This window comes from Bufo bufo, chromosome 5 (genome assembly GCF_905171765.1).
Source record: "Bufo bufo chromosome 5, aBufBuf1.1, whole genome shotgun sequence".
Taxonomy (NCBI): domain Eukaryota; kingdom Metazoa; phylum Chordata; class Amphibia; order Anura; family Bufonidae; genus Bufo; species Bufo bufo.
In genome coordinates, this window is record NC_053393.1 from 345,617,674 (window position 1) to 345,633,426 (window position 15,753).

Genomic DNA, 15,753 nt, shown 5'->3' on the forward strand with positions numbered 1-15,753 from the left:
TATTGTTAGTTTTTCACTGTTTAGTTGGTGTAGTGACTGCGTCTTTTGTTAGTTAAATAAAAAAAAAAAAGTTTTTTTCTTAGTTTTTTACAGTTTAGTTTGTGTATTGTCTGCGTCTTTTGTTAGTTTAAAAAAAAAAGTTTATTTTAGTGTTATTTTTTTACTGTCTAGTTGGTGTAGTGTCTGCGTCTTTTGTTCCCATCCCACTAAAGTTTTTAAAGTTTTTACCTAATTCCAGTTTTATAATTTTTTTTTTTTTTAGATAACAATATGAGGTCTTCACGTTCGAGCAGCAGGGGTAGGAGAGTAGTTGGTTCCAGTGTCTCTCATGGCACAAGCCAGTGCAACGGAGTCCTCTGCCCGGGCTCCGAACAGCAGCAGCAGTTCGTCTTCTTTAGGACCAACCCCCAGCCCCCAAGAATTGTCCCTGCTCCTGTTTGATAGCAACAGTGAGAGGGACATCTTGGGGGAGATAATGCAGGAGGCTGGCTTGCAGTTCAGTCCTCAGGGTCAGGACCTTTTGGAAGGGATGGAGGAGGGGGTACCGCCTGTATGTACCCCAGTGACATCCCTTCTAACAGGTGCGGGCGGTTTCAGCCAGCGAAACCCCGTACCTAGTCAGACACAGGTGTCAGCGAGGGGACAGAGGAGCCAGGTCAGGGGCTCCACGTCTGCTGTTCCCCTCAGTCCACCACTGGTTGGCCCTGGGTCTGACATATCAGTGGACGAAGGGGAGGGTGACAGAGAATGGGTGCCACCTCCCTTGTCAGGCATCATCAGCACTGATGAGGAGGAAGGTAGGCGCCAGAGGCAAACGGTGCGACAGGTTGTCAGGGAGCCCAGTGTCTGGGGCTCCACTAGTAATGGCAGTAGGAGGAGTCAGCAGCAGCCAGCTCCACCTGTGCGCACCGATCCCAAACAGGCACAAGTCAGCACCACCCCATCTGACAGGAGGTCGGTGCATAAGTCGCCTGTTAGGGCTTACTTCACCCTGGCAGCAGATGATGCCACAATTGGAATTTGTAAGCTGTGCCATGCCAGGGTGAGGAGAGGGAGGTCTGCTGCTCGGCTGGGTACCACTGCCCTCACCCAGCACATGTGAGTCAACCACTGGCGGAAGTGGGAACAGATGCAGGGTGGTCGTAGCAGCAGTGCCCCCAGCAGTGTGCAGGGGACAGCAACTCCTGCCACTGTCCTGCAGCCACCCCGACCACTTCCAACAAGGCATTCCCACTCCCCCGCTCCCTCTCCTAGAGGTACTGGTACCAGCAGCCAGATATCTGCCTCCACCGCACCCTCCTCTATGTCCTCCAGTGCCGTCCGGCGACAGCCCTCGGTTGCTGACGTTTTTGTACGTACTGCGCCCTACGCCCCAAGGGACCGTTGCATGCGTTCACTCAATGGGCTCCTGGCAAGGGTTATGGAGCAGGCACAACCCAGATGGCGTGTCCCCAGCCGCCATTTCTTTGCCAGGACCGGCGTCCCTGAGCTACACCAGGCCGTGCTCCAGCTTGTGAGCTTAGGGGAATGGAGACACACTGGACCAGATGTTCTGGTCCAGAAGTGGATGACCTTCCGCAGGCTAGAGACAGGTATGGCTGCAACCTACTCGCCGCCCTCCATGCTGGCAGTCTAACACACGTGCCCTGCATGGCACATGTCCTCTACCTTGTTGTACAGAAATTCCTCCGAACATACAAAGGGTTGAGTGACATTGTGCCAAGGGTACAGAGGGTGGCCAGCCACTTCCAATGCTCCCCAACTGCTGCCGCGTACCTGTCCAAACTGCAGCAGGACAACGGCCTGCCACCTCACAGGCTGATTGTGGACAGTGTGACGTGGTAGAACTCCACCCTCCACATGCTGGAGAGGTTGTGGGAGCAGCTACAGGCAGTGAGGAGATACCTGCTGGACCAAGGCACTCCAGGGCCAGCACACCCACTCCCCTACATCACTAATGTGGAGTGTGGAGTGGGGGCAGATAGAGCAGGTCTGCCACATGTTAGACCCATTTGAGCAGGCAACCAAGATGGTCAGCGGGGAGCATGTTGGTCTCAATGACGGGCTCCCCATAGTGTTCCTGAGGGACAGGAAACTAGATCACCTGCTCGAGGCAGGGGAGAGTGCCTTGTTGGAGCAAGAGGATGCAGAAATGCTCCAACAGGACCAGGCCCAAGACAAGGAGGAGGAGGAAGAATTTGTAGACGTGCTGGGAGCACCACTAGTCCGGGGTTGGGGCAGCTCCCACTGGGAGCAGCAGCAACAGCAGCAGGAGGACCAAGAGGTCATGGTCCCGGGCAGCCATGAACAGTCACAGCTGGCTGTCCTCCTCCCCTGGCTGCCCACAAGCTGCAATGCCTCAGGATGGACCCCTGGATCAGGAAAATAAAGGAGAGGGAAGATTATTGGTTGGCCACCCTTTTAGACCCTCTCTGCAAGGGGAAACTGGAGCAGTTCATCCCAGCCAGCCGTAGACAGGCCAGGATGGATCAACTGTGGGCCTGTCTGATCAAGTGGCTGGAGGGGGCAAACCCTCTGACTCACGCTCCAGTTCTCCCTGCCCATCTCACCCAGTAGGTGGCTGGCCCCAGCAGCACCAGCGGAGCAGGTGACCTTATGGGTGAGATGAGGTTGTTCTACCAGTCTGCGTGACCCAGTAGCAGCAGCAGTCACCACCAGCAGACGTTTAGCGTGGCAGGTGGGGTGGTCACGGACAAGCGGACCCGTCTGTCCACTGACTCCGTGGACAGAGTTACATTCATTAAAATGAACGAGTCCTGGATCGGCAGTGAATTCTTGGCCCCCGCTGTCGGTTCAGGCCGTTGAAGGGTCCCTTGTCCATCCTTCTCCTTGTCTCTCCCTCCTAAACTCCGTTGTTTTTTTTATTTTTTTTTATTATTTATTGATCTTTTTAATTATGTATATATTTCACATTTTTAATTCAGAAATGTGTTTGTTTTTTTATTTATTGTTGTCTATGAATAATGAATTATTTATTTAAATTGGAATTTTTAAATGTATTTATTGATGTACTGTATATTTGTTTTTAATAAAGCTGTTATTTTAAATATATTGTTTTAATGTTTTTATATATTTTTATATTTATTTATTTAATTCATGTAATTCGACATTAATTTATTGATACAGGTTAAAAAAAAAAATCTATTTAATTATTTATATATCTTTAATTTAGTAAATTTTTGTATTCATGAATTATTTTACTATCAAATAAATATAATGAAATGAAAAGTATTTTAAATATTAGTTTTTATCTTTATTTTATATTTATGTTATGATTAATTTGAGGTATCGTATATATGTTGATTTATTTTAGAATTTAATGAAGGGTTGATATTTTATTACATATCATTATCTATAGATTATTTTCTATATAAATTATTTTTTAGTCTACACGCCCAGCAGCCGGGGAACGCAGCTGAGTCTTCGATGATGGGAAGGTGAACTAATCCCGGCGCATGAGCAGGGGACGCTTCAAGACCCTGGCCGAGGACAGCTGGCTCATCAGTGCCTTCTGTGCTCAGACGGGCACAGGACGGATAGATCCTGTCGTGGGCCTGGAGCACAGCGTGTGTGCGGTGAAGATCGTGTATGGGTATAGAGAGCGGCGGTACCACTGATATATACCGCCACTCCTAGTGCCCTCTGGCTTGTAGGAATCATCACACGGTTAGGCTGACTGTGTAGCCGCAGTGTTCTGCTACTGACTCAATATGCTTGAAAGAAAAAAAATTATAGACTACCGATGCATACGGCGTGTCGACTTAATTTATCACTAATTTTTGGTGTGGTAGCAAAATGTAAAAATAATGTAAATAATCAATTTAAAATGGTAAAGATTGCAATTATTATGCATGTCATCACATTCCTTCAGCACACTGAATACCTTCTGCTATCAGAGGAGTATTTTTTTAAGTTATGTTATTGCTCTGGTCTGGTGGGGGTCCATTCCTGGGAACACATTCCTGCTGCCCAATATGAAGCTGTTGTTTTCAGAGGTCTCGTTGTTTAGATATGGTGTTGCCCACTTAGAACCTGCTGCTGTCTAACATGTCTTATTTTATTTATGGTGTTGCCCTGCTCTGGTGGGTGCCCATTCCTGTGTACACATTCCTGCTGCCCACTTAGAACCTGCTGCTGTCTGAGATGTCTTATTTTATTTATGGTGTTATCATGGCCTGGTAGGGGCCCATTCCTGGGTACACATTCCTGCTGCCCACTTTGAACCTGCTGCTGCCTGTCCTGATGCTGCCTGTCGTACCGAACTTTAGGGTTTTCGGTACCCGGACCCGGACCCGAACATTTACGTAAAAGTTCGGGTTCGGTGTTCGGCGATTTTTATGCCGCTTTTTGAAAGGCTGCGAAGCAGCCAATCAACAAGCGTCATACTACTTGCCCCAAAAGGCCATCACAGCCATGCCTACTATTGGCATGGCTGTGATTGGCCAACTGCAGCATGTGACCCAGCCTCTATTTAAGCTGGAGTCACGTAGCGCCACCAGTCACTCTGCTCGGATTAGTGTAGGGAGAGGCTGTAGCTGCTGTGAGGGAGAGATCAGGGAGAAATCTTATCAAGAACTGGTTTATGTACTCAGCGATCTACAGAAAAAGTGTTTTGTGGGTGCAGTGCACATTTTTTTTAAGCCTGCCCTGAGCCAACTACTGCTGAAAACGACCTTTTTTTTCTTCGGTTAGTCAATATCAATACATGATTGGCAGCCATTTTATGCAACGATAGTGCACCAGCATAGGCTATCTGCAAGTCCAGAAATACAGCTTTGGCATACTGGGGTGAGAAAACCTTCTAATATACTGCACATCTGGGATTACACGTGCATAAGTGACTGTCACATTTAGGACAGAAATACAGCTTTTTGGTTAGGGTGAAAAAACCCTATAATATACTGCACATCTGGGATTAGACAAGCATAAGTGACTGTCACAATTAGGACAGAAATAAAGCTGTTTGTTTACTGGGGTGAAAAAAGCCTCTAATATATTGCACATCTAGGATTACACATGCATAAGTGACTGTTAGATTTAGGCCATAAATACGGCTTTGGCATACTGGGGTAAAAAACCCTCTAATATACTGCATATCTGGTATTTGACGTGCATAAGTGACTGTCAAATTTAGGCCATAAATACGGCTTTTTGGTTACTGGGGTGAAAAAATCCTCTGATATACTGCACATCTGGGATAAGACGTGCATAAGTGAGTGTCACATTTAGGCCAAAAATACCGCTAACATATAGAGAAAAAAATAAATAAATAGAGTGCAATACCCTACATCAAGATTTATATTTGCGGTTAATTATTTTTAACATACTTAACCACTTTTTATTTTGCCTTGTGAACGCTAACTATGAGGCAAACATCTAATAAGGGACGCGGTCATGGTCGTGGTGGTGGTGGTGGTGGTGTTGGTGGAGCCTCTGGTGCAGGGAGATGACGTGGCCGTTCTGCCACATCTACACGTCCTACTGAACCTACTACCTCAGGTCCCAGTAGCCGCCAGAATCTACAGCGATATTTGGTCGGGCCTAATGCCGGATTTGGTCGGGCCTAAGGATGGTAAGGCCTGAGCAAGTACAGGCGCTAGTCAATTGGGTGGCCGACAGGGGATCCAGCACGTTCACATTATCTCCCATCCAGTCTTCTGCAGAAAGCGCACAGGTGGCGCCTGAAACTCATGCCCATCAGTCTGTCACATCACCCCGTGCATATCGGGGAACCTGTCTGAGCTTTAAGTCATGCAGCAGTCTCTTATGCTGTTTGAAGACTCTGCTAGCAGGGTTTCCCAAGGGCATCCACCTAGCCCTTCCCCAGGGGTGGAAGACATAGAATGCACTGACGCACAACCACTTATGTTTCCTGATGAGGACATGGGAATACCACCTCAGCACGTCTCTGATGATGACGAAACACAGGTGCCAACTGCTGCGTCTTTCTGCAGTGTGCAGACCGAAAAGGAGGTCAGGGAGGAAGACTGGGTGGAAGACGATGCAGGGGACGATGAGGTCCTAGACCCCACATGGAATGAAGGTCGTGCCACTGACTTTCAGAGTTCGGAGGAAGAGGCAGTGGTGAGACCGAGCCAACAGCGTAGCAAAAGCGGGAGCAGGATGCAAAAGCAAAGCAGCCGTCGCCAAAACAGTTCGCCTGCTACTGGCCACCGTCACCAGGGACCGAGCAGACCAAAGGCAGCTTCAAGGAGTTCCCTGACATGGCACTTCTTCATGCAATGTGCTGACGACAAGACCCGAGTGGTTTGCACGCTGTGCCATCAGAGCCTGAAGCAAGGCATTAACGTTCTGAACCTTAGCACAACCTGCATGACCAGGCATCTACATGCGAGACACGGGCTGCAGTGGAGTAAGCACCTTCAAAACCAAGAAAGGGCTCAGGCCCCTTCTGCTCCCTCTTCTGCTGCTGCCTCGGCCTCTTCCTCCGCCTCTGGAGGAACGTTGGCACCTGCCTCCCAGCAAACAGAGGATGTGCCACCAACAACACCACCTCCGTCACCAAGCATCTCCACCATGTCACACGGAAGCTTTCAGCTCTCCATCTCCCAAACCTTTGAGAGAAAGCGTAAATTCCCACCTAGCCACCCTCGATCCCTGGCTCTGAATGCCAGCATTTCTAAACTGCTGGCCTTTGAAATGCTGTGATTCAGGCTGGTGGAGACTGACAGCTTCAAACAGCTCATGTCACTTGCTGTCCCACAGTACGTCGTTCCCAGCCGCCACTACTTCTTCAGGAGAGCCGTGCCCACATTGCACAACCAAGTATCGGATAAAATCAAGTGTGCACTGCGCAACGCCATCTGTGGCAAGGTCCACCTAACCACAGATACGTGGACCAGTAAGCACGGCCAGGGACGTTATATCTCCCTAACTGCACACTGGGTAAATGTAGTGGCGGCTTGGCCCCAGGCGGAGAGCTGTTTGGCGAACGTCCTTTCACCGCCAAGGATCGCAGGGCATTATTCTTTGCCTCCTGTTGTCTCCTCTTCCTACTCGGCTTCCTCCTCCTCTTCTACCACCTCCTCATCCGGTCAGCGACAGACCTTCACCACCAACTTGAGCACAGCTAGGGGTAAACGTCAGCAGGCCATTCTGAAACTAATGTGTTTGGGGGACAGGCCCCACACCGCGCAGGAGTTGTGGCGGGGTATATAACAACAGACCGACGGGTGGTTGCTGCCAGTTCGCCTCAAGCCCTGCCTGGTGGTTTACGATAATGGGCAAAATCTCGTTGCAGCTCTGGGACTAGCTGGTTTGACGCACATCCCTTGCCTGGCACATTTGCTGAATTTGCTGGTGCAGAAATTTATTCACAACTACACCGACATGTCTGAGCAGCTGCATAAAGTGCGGGCCGTCTGTGCGCGCTTCCGGCGTTCTCATCCTGCCGCCGCTCTGCTGTCTGCTCTACAGCGTAACTTCGGCCTTCACGCTCACTGCATCATATGCTAAGTGCCCACCAGGTGGAACTCCACCTTGCACATGCTGGAGAGACTGTGCGAGCAGCAGCAGGCCATAGTGGAGTTTCAGCTGCAGCACGCACGGGTTAGTCGCACTGCGGAACAGCACCACTTCACCACCAATGGCTGGGCCTCCATGCGAGACCTGTGTGCCCTGTTGCGCTGTTTCGAGTACTCCACCAACATGGCCAGTGGCGATGACGCCGTTATCAGCGTTACAATACCACTTCTATGTGTCCTTGAGAAAACACTTAGGGCGATGATGGAAGAGTATGTGGCCAAGGACGAGGAGGAGGAAGAGGGGTCATCTCTAACACTTTCAGGCCAGTCTTTTAGAAGTGGCTCAGAAAGAGGGTTTTTGCAACAGCAGAGGCCAGGTACAAATTTGGCCAGCCAGGGCCCACTACTATAGGACGAGGAGGATGGGGATGAAGCATGTTCACAGCGTGGTCGTATCCAACGCAGCTCGGGCCCATCACCTGTGCGTGGTTGGGGGGATACGGAGGACGCAGACGATATGCCTCCCACAGAGTACAGCTTGTCCTTATCTCTTGGCAGCCTGGCACACATGAGCGACTACATGCTGCAGTGCCTGCGCAACGACTGCAGAGTTGCCCACATATTAACGTGTGCTGACTACTGGGTGGCCACCCTGCTGGATTCCCGTTACAAAGACAATGTGCCGTCCTTAATTCCCTCACTGGAGCATGATCGGAAGATGCGCGACTACAGGTGCACGCTGGTAGACGCGCTCCTGAGAGCATTCCCGACTGACACCGGGGGACAAGTGGAAGCACAAGGCGAAGGCAGGGGAGGAGGAAGAGGTCGCCAACGCAGCTGTGTCAGCGCCAGCACCTCAGAAGGCAGGGTTAGCATGGCCGACATGTGGAAAAGCTTTGTCACCTCGCCGCAACAACCGGCCCCAACTGCTGATATGGAGCGTGTTAGCAGGAGGCAGCATTTGAACAACATGGTGGAACAGTACCTGTGCACACGCCTACACGTACTGACTGATGGTTCTGCCCCATTCAACTTCTATGTCTCCAAATTGTCCACATGGCCAGAACTTGCCCTGTATGCCTTGGAGGTGCTGGCCTGCCCTGCAGCCAGTGTACTCTCTGAACATGTATTTAGCACGGCAGGAGGCGTCATTACAGACAGATACAGCCGCCTGTCCACCGCCAACGTGGACAAGCTCACGTTCATTAAAATGAACCAGGCTTGGATCCCACAAGACTTGTCTGTACCTTGTGCAAAATAAACATTTATACCACCATCAAACATACATTCTTGTACTCAAGTCAAGTGCAATGATTCTTTGTTTTCTTTTTTTTTATTTGTCCCAATATTTTGAGGGCTACCTACCCCAATAAAAAATAAAAAAAACATTGTTGGCTACCTGTTCCTCCTCCATTGCAGCCTCCACCTACAACAACACATTCACCGCCTCCTCAACCTCTGACTCCATATCCACCTCCTTCTCTGAATTGCAGGTTAATCAGGTTAATAATTTGTAATTTTTAGTTATTTTATTTCATTTTAAGTTATTTCCCTGTCCACATTTGTTTGCAGAGCAGTTGCCATGCTCTTAAGCACATTTTACTGCCTTTTACATCCCTCTGGCCTTTTCAAGGACTATTTTAGAGCCATTTTAATAAAAAAAAAGTGCAAATTTAAGTGCCCTAAATTGAAAAAATTCTTTTTTTCAATTGTCGGGTGACATTTTACCATTTTTGGCGTATACAAACCCCTGCTGTGCCTGGGTGACAGGGGCCTAAATCTCTCAAAATCCTCTGTTCTATTGCTGGGTGACAAGTTCCCCCTTTTGCCGTGAATGAACCCCCGCTGTGCCTGTGTGACAGGGGCCTAAATCTCTCAAAATCCTCTGTTGTATTGCTGTGTGACATGAACCCTCTTTTGCCGTGAATGAACCCCTGCTCTGCATTGCTGACAGGGGCATAAATCTCTCAAAATCCTCTGTTCTATTGCTGGGTGACATAAACCCCCTTTTGCCGGGAATGAACCCCTGCTGTGCCTGGGTGACAGGGGCCTTTATCTCTCAAAATCCTCTGTTCTATTGCTGGGTGACATGAACCCCCTTTTGCCATGAATGAACCCCTGCTTTGAATTGCCGACAGGGGCCTAAATCTCTCAAAATCCTCAGTTCTATTGCTGGGCGACATGAAACCCCTTTTGCCATGAATGAACCCCTGCTCTGCATTGCTGACAGGGGCCTAAATCTCTCAAAATCCTCTGTTCTATTGCTGGGTGACATGAACCCCCTTTTGCTGTGAATGAACCCCTGCTGTGCCTGTGTGACAGGGGCCTAAATCTCTCAAAATCCTCTGTTCTATTGCTGGGTGACATGAACCCCCTTTTGCCGTGAATGAACCCCTGCTCTGCATTGCTGACAGGGAACTAAATTTAGTGAAAACATCTGTTACTGATCGGAAGATGTGCGACTACAAGCGCACGCTGATGATAGCATTCCCACCTGACAGCGGGGGCATAGTGGACGCACAAGGCGAAGGTAGAGGAGGAGGAAGATGTTACCAATGCAGCTGGGGCACCACCAGCACCTGAGAAGGCAGGGTTAGCATGGCTAAAATGTTTAAAAGCTTTGTCAGCCTTCAAGGTCCTGACCTGCCCTCCAGCCAGTGTATAGTGTGAACGTGTGTTTAGCACGGCAGAGAGCATTATCACAGGCCGCAGCCAATGTGGACAAGCTTACGTTTATTAAAATGAACCAGGCATGGATCCCACAGGACTTGTCCATACCTTGTGCAGAATAGTCATTTATACCAGCCTCAACCATCCATTCTTGTACTCAAGTGCACTTATTCTTTGTTTTATTTTGTTATATGTCCCAATATTTTGGGAGATACCCCAATTTAAAAATAAAAAATAACACAAATCAGTGTTGGCTACCTTTTCCTCCTTCACCGCCGCTCCCACCTACACCGCCACATCAACCTACACCGCCACATACACCCATCCACCGCCTCCTCAACCTCCTACTCCTAGATCCAGATTGTTATTTTAAATTTTTCTGTATTTTATGTTATTTTAAGTCATTTCCCTATCCACATTTGTTTGCAGAACACTTGCCATGCTCTTAAGCACATTTTGATGCCTTTTGCAGCCCTCTAGCCTTTTCCAGGACTATTTAGAGCCATTTTAGTGCCCAAAAGTTCGGGTCCCCATTGACTTCAATGGGGTTCGGGGTCAAGTTCGGGTCCCAAACCCGAACTTTTTTTTCAAGTTCGGCCGAATCTGCCGAACCCGAACATCCAGGTGTTCGCTCAACTCTACTGATGATGAGTTATTCAGAGCTATGTTTAGGCCTTATACTAGACAGTTTCCATCTTCCATCCTGTTGATGCTACTTATGTCTTTGCTGATCATGCTGAGTTTTGTTTAGTCCTTAAACTACATCATTAGCTTTAAATGTTGATGCATGTTCTACTGAGTTATGCCGAGTTATGTGTAGACCTTATACTCAACCATTTCCAACTTCCATCCTGTTGATGCTGCAGCTGTCTGTCCTGAACATGCTGAGTAATGATTACTCCTATATACTATAATGTTACCTTTAAATTATAATGCTTCCTGTCCTTCTGAGTTATGCCGAGTTATGTGCAGGCATTATACTCAACCCTTTCCATCTTTCGTCCGGTTGATGCTGCAGCTGCATGTCCTGAACATGCTGAGTTTTGATTACTCTTTATACTACAATTTTACCTTTTAAATTATGATGCTGCCTGTCCTTCGGAGTTATGCCGAGTTATATGTGCAGGCATTATACTCAACCGTTTCCATCTTCCGTCCTGTTGATGCTTCAGCGGTCTGTCCTGAACATGCTGAGTTAGGTTTAGGCATTATACTACAACATTCCATTTAAATTATGATGCTGCGTGTCCTGCAGGTTTAGGTGAGCTTGATGTAGACCTTTTACTATGGTGTTACCATTTACCTGCTTTGGTCTGTCCTGATCCTGCAGAGTTTAGTTGAGCAATGTGTGGCCTTTAGACTATAGATTTTCCATTTACATGGTACTGTCTGTCATTATCCTGCATTGTTTGGGCCTTTGATTTGTATGCCTTCTACTGTTGCGTTACTATTTAACTGCTACTGTCTAGCCTAATGATGCCAACTAATGTGTCTGAAATATAGTAAAGTATTAAAAAGTAACAGTTGAATTTTTGTGTCCAGATCATGCTAAGGACAACCAGCATGGACCACTTATTAGCCCTTGTATTATGACAAGTATTGATTATTATATTTCTCGTAAAATGGTGTGCATGTTTCATATTTGCGCATGTGGACTATTCATCTTATATTGTCAAGAATTATATTTTTATATATATTTAATAAAACTTTTTAGTAACACACAATCCTGCGGTGTTAAGCTTCATTCACCAAAATTTTATTTTTTGTTTTATTTCATTTTATAAGTTTTAATTTTGCTTTAATTGGGTTTTTGGCGGCCCTGATCTGGTTCTTACTGTAGCAAGGTGGGGACCGCATGTGGGCTTCCATTGTCAAAAGGTTTTGTGCACTTAAAGGGAACCTGTCATGTGGATATTTGATTATAATCTAACTAATTATATACAGTCGTGGCCAAAAGTTTTGAGAATGACACAAATATTAGTTTTCACAAAGTTTGCTGCTAAACTGCTTTTAGATATTTGTTTCAGTTGTTTCTGACATGTAGTGAAATATAATTACACGCACTTCATACGTTTCAAAGGCTTTTATCGACAATTACATGACATTTATGCAAAGAGTCAGTATTTGCAGTGTTGGCCCTTCTTTTTCAGGACCTCTGCAATTCGACTGGGCCTGCTCTCAATCAACTTCTGGGCCAATTCCTGACTGATAGCAACCCATTCTTTCATAATCACTTCTTGGAGTTTGTCAGAATTAGTGGGTTTTTGTTTGTCCACCCGCCTCTTGAGGATTGACCACAAGTTCTCAATGGGATTAAGATCTGGGGAGTTTCCAGGCCATGGACCCAAAATGTCAACGTTTTGGTCCCCGAGCCACTTAGTTATCACTTTTGCCTTATGGCACGGTGCTCCATCGTGCTGGAAAATGCATTGTTCTTCACCAAACTGTTGTTGGATTGTTGGAAGAAGTTGCTGTTGGAGGGTGTCTTGGTACCATTCTTTATTCATGGCTGTGTTTTTGGGCAAAACTGTGAGTGAGCCCACTCCCTTGGATGAGAAGCAACCCCACACATGAATGGTCTCAGGATGCTCTACTGTTGGCATGACACAGGACTGATGGTAGCGCTCACCTTTTCTTCTCCGGACAAGCCTTTTTCCAGATGCCCCAAACAATCGGAAAGAGGCTTCATCAGAGAATATGACTTTGGCCCAGTCCTCAGCAGTCCATTCACCATACTTTCTGAAGAAGATCAATCTGTCCCTGAAGTTTTTTTTGGAGAGAAGTGGCTTCTTTGCTGCCCTTCTTGACACTAGGCCATCTTCCAAAAGTCTTCGCCTCACTGTGCGTGCAGATGCGCTCACACCTGCCTGCTGCCATTCCTAAGCAAGCTCTGCACTGGTGGCACTCCAATCCCGCAGCTGAATCCTCTTTAGGAGATGATCCTGGCGCTTGCTGGACTTTCTTGGACGCCCTGAAGCCTTCTTAACAAGAATTGAACCTCTTTCCTTGAAGTTCTTGATGATCCTATAAATTGTTGATTGAGGTGCAATCTTAGTAGCCACAATATCCTTGCCTGTGAAGCCATTTTTATGCAACGCAATGATGGCTGCACGCGTTTCTTTGCAGGTCACCATGGTTAACAATGGAAGAACAATAATTTCAAGCATCACCCTCCTTTTAACATGTCAAGTCTGCCATTTTAACCCAATCAGCCTGACATAATGATCTCCAGCCTTGTGCTCGTCATCATTCTCACATGAGTTAACAAGACGATTACTGAAATGATCTCAGCAGGTCCTTTAATGACAGCAATGAAATGCAGTGGAATGGTTTTTTTGGGGTTAAGTTCATTTTCATGGCAAAGAAGGACTATGCAATTCATCTGATCACTCTTCATAACATTCTGGAGTATATGCAAATTGCTATTATAAAAACTTAAGCAGCAACTTTTCCAATTTCCAATATTTATGTAATTCTCAAAACTTTTGGCCACGACTGTATATGTGTATATATATATATATATATATATATATATATATAATATATATTTATATATGTGTGTGTGTATATATATATATATATATATATACATATACAGTCGTGGCCAAAAGTTTTGAGAATTACATAAATATTGGAAATTGGAAAAGTTGCTGCTTGTGAGGTGCAGTCGGAGTGCCAGCGGCTGTGGGGGCGATCCACCTCCAAAATGTAAAAATAAAAAATTCCGCAGCACATCCAAATAGTAAAAGAGTAGAAAAAGGCTTTATTCACCAGACATGCGACGTTTCAATCCTCTCAATGGGATTTTTCTCAAGCAGTGACCCAGTGGGCAGTGCAGTGTACATATTTAAACAACTTCACATCATTAAACAATCAATGCGTTAAATACATTCATTAGAAATAATAAATCCAAAAATAATGATACAGACAGTGCTATCCATATACTAATACAATCACATCCTGTCTCAAGTCTAAGTACAGTGATATCGTGTTAATCCCTCTCATAACAGATTCAACATAATCATATATAAAAAAAAATACTCTAATTGTGACAATAATCCACACAGGTGTAGGTCTTCTTGAAAACCTAAAGTGAACAGGTGTACCTTCAGTAAAATGATGAACTGGGTCACAGGAGCGTGTGATGGGGTCAATGCACGTGGGTCTCGGCGTCTCAGACATTACATTGCGCATGTCAAAGGACCTTCCTAAGTGTTCCGATGATCACCTGTTTAGGCCGATCGTTGAGATGCGCATGTCCAAGGACCTTGGAACATGTGATCGTACCATGTGATCACACCTCCGATCATGTGATTAGATGTATCACATCATCGGAAAAACAATGTAAGATTCCAAGTAATCCATGGTCTTGCGGACACATCAAAGGGTATAATTACATGTTCGATCTCATTCTCAAATGTATGATTACCATATCTGGAGCATTGCCGCACTCCTAGAGTACCTCACGCATATCAAAATGTAGAATCATCGAGATAAAGACTATAAACATTAGCATGAAACTGACAGGATACACAGACTTGCAACGGCTCTTAGTAGAGTCTCATTGCAATCCACACAGGACCAGTTCACATGTGAAAGGCAAGGTCAATGGGTCAATGATCAATCTGAGAGATAAAGGTGACTATATAGACGGAAGTACCATTACTATAAAAACGAGAAACTATGTGTTATGCGGTAGTATCGCCGCTTCTCTTATTGAATATTGGACTCAACATGGTTATTGTTAAATGGCCCCCTAGTCTAAACAAGGAGTTCAGTTCATGTGTCTCATACTGCAATCATAGAGCCACAGGCTGGACTATCCCCCCTGTCCGTTGGATACCGTTCCTGGAAATCCAACATGGCAGTCCCGGGATCATCCTCTAGATTCCGGGGGCAAGCTTACAAAAGTCCATCGAAGAATCTTAAATGTCACCAATCTCTCTGAGATCAATGGCTCCAAAGGCCTATCCACATATTAAACCAGAACATGTAGATAAGGCAACTGGACACCACAAGTACCTCATGGCATTGTCGTGTATAGTCATGTTCATGCGTAAGGTACAAAATAAATAATGCACAGAAATCATCTAATAAATCTAATTATTTTGTATCCGCAAGTAGATCTTGCTATACATTGAAAAAAAATGTGTAGAGACTTGTAAGATAAAAAATTCGGGTCCCATCGTGATCCAGTAGATAGACTTTCCATCGCTCACTCCTGATATAAACAAGCCCAATGTTCACCATAATCCTGAGGGTAATGAAAACAATATATAAGATCACCTTGTTATGTAAACAAGGGGCACTACCACACATAACTCCATATAGAAACAGGCGGGCAGAATCCCAAGCACAATTACTCAAGACAATAATCAGGGCCTATAGTCCACATTTAATCCCTGAGGTCTTAGTGTGTTTAATTTGGCTATCCATTGCATCTCACATTTCTTAAGTAAAGCATGTCTATTGCCACCCCTACGCGGAGTGGGAATATGATCAACCAGCATGCATTTGAGGTCCCTTTCCTTGTGGCCCATGTCAGTAAAATGTTTGGGGACTGTAAGGTCCATGCGTT